Consider the following 2,498-nt stretch of genomic DNA (forward strand, 5'->3'; position numbering starts at 1 on the left):
TGTTATGATATTTCTGTAAAATTAATCAATTCATCTTCAAAACAATCTCCAGAAATTTCGAAAACGAGGAAAATTTAACTCGATTTAGATCCAAGAAATTGAAAAAACTTTGATTTTTGGCCCAAAATTTAAACCCTAAATCTCTAATTAGAAAATTTGTACGGAGTAATAAATAAACAGTTAACCCTTTTCGAAGAAGAAACCCAGCTGAGAAAAAAAAATGTCTGTTTGTTTGTGACGTAGGATTTCAATTGACCAACGTGGACCCCAGATCGTTTTTTTTAGTTGGTACAATTTTGTTGCGTGTAGGGGTGAGCATTACCGGGTACCCGGTATATTTCCGAGGATCCGGTCCCGGTCCCGGAACCGGTTGTACCGGGTAGCTAAATCTTAGACTTGGTCTCGAAATCGGTTGTACCGGGTAGTCAAATTTCGGAACTTGTTCCGGAAATGTTCGGAACTGGTTCCAAGACCGGGTACCTGGTTCTTTAACGGAGATACAAGTCAACAACTCAATGAACAAAGTTCCAAAAACAAAACAAGAGCATGTCCAATGTAATTTCAACAATAACCAAAGCAACATTTCAAGTGCAATTAACAACAATCAATCCTCCACAATAAAAATCCCAACATGCAACAATAAATTAAAACCATAATAATCACAAAATTATAACAAATATATGAAAAAAATCATATACCTAAGAGAACCACCAGAAGAATTGACAAAAAGGCAAATATCTTTATCATACTACCAGATTTACGATGCTTGACGCTAGTTCTTCGAGTGCTACTCAGCGAGGTTCTTTCAGGTGACTAGGCGAGGGGGTGGGGATGTAGATAGGTTGCTTTAATACTTAGGGTCTTTCTCGCTAATTGCCCCTTTGATTCTTATCGCGCTCTCCATTACTTAGGGTCTTTCTCGCTAATTGCCCCTTTGATTCTTATCGCGCTCTCCATTACTGAATGTGTGAGTGTTTTAATTGAGAGTACAAATTAATACATGATTACGCTAGGTTTCGAAGCATAGTGAAGAATTTAAGCAACCATTGCACATAAATGATCATGAACTGAATTAGGGGAAATTAATACATTTAACTCACTTCCACACAATCATACATGATAATTATCCCAACTAAATTAATTCACTCCTGCGCAACCAACCTAGCGTAATCATGGATTAATTTTTACTCTCAATTAAATCACTCGCACATTCAGTAATGGAGAGCGCGATAAGAATCAAAGGGGCAATTAGCGAGAAAGACCCTAAGTATTAAAGTCACCATCTATATATAGGTAATACCTATATATAGAGTATGAACTTCAAATTTTCGTGATAATACCTAATTAGACAAAAGAGTATGAACTTCAAAGTTTCGACAAAATAGGTAATAGTTTCAACAAAATAATACCTATGTATTAAAGTCACCATGTATATATAGGTAATACCTTTATATAGGTAATACCTATATATAGGTAATAACAAAATTAGACAAAAGAGTATGAACTTCAAAGTTTCGAAATAATACCTAATGCCAATTGCTAATTTTCGCAATTTTTGTTTCGAAACTGAAGAAATGTAGGTTATAGAACTTGAATTGTGCTTATATAGAGTAATTAAGCAGTTGAAAATTGCGGTTATGTTGGTTTTTCGAAGATTTTGGGCAGTTGAAATTGGCGGAGGAGAGAGAGAGAAAGAGAAAAAATGGCGCCTGAAATTTTCGTGCCTCATTCAATTTGTCTGAATTAATTTGGGCCATTAGATCACGCCTCTGCTCTCAGATTTGACGGTCCAGATTAGTTCCTAGTTCCTATTATAGGGTTGGTTCTCATTATAACCTGGTCTAATATATATATATATATATATATATATATATATATATATATATATATATATATATATATACTTTAATACTTAGGGTCTTTCTCGCTAATTGCCCCTTTGATTCTTATCGCGCTCTCCATTACTGAATGTGCGAGTGATTTAATTGAGAGTACAAATTAATCCATGATTACGCTAGGTTGGTTGCGCAGGAGTGAATTAATTTAGTTGGGATAATTATCATGTTTGATTGTGTGGAAGTGAGTTAAATGTATTAATTTCCCCTAATTCAGTTCATGATCATTTATGTCCAATGGTTGCTTAAATTCTTCACTATGCTTCGAAGCCTCCCACCCCTAACGCTTTATCCTTATTGTAAATCGTTCTATAGTTGTGAGGTTGCATTGGTCTTCTTTTTCCATTTGTCTTTGGCCTGGCCTTGTTTATTGCTTTAATTGAAATGAATCTTTGTCCCTTAGTCCTTGTGGTTAGACTTTAAACTTTCCGCTAGACTTGTTTATAGGTTACTTTAAAATGTATAAATATTATTTGATTGAGGAGATAGTAAAGACCTATTTTCCTGCCCTTATCAATAGTACTTGTTATTACCACCTTAAAATTCATATCTATATATTTCAATAACAATTATGATAAAAACACATTTCACCCCTTCCTTGTC

The sequence above is a fragment of the Chenopodium quinoa genome, unplaced genomic scaffold, assembly GCF_001683475.1.
Source record: "Chenopodium quinoa cultivar QQ74 unplaced genomic scaffold, ASM168347v1, whole genome shotgun sequence".
Taxonomy (NCBI): Eukaryota; Viridiplantae; Streptophyta; class Magnoliopsida; order Caryophyllales; family Amaranthaceae; genus Chenopodium; species Chenopodium quinoa.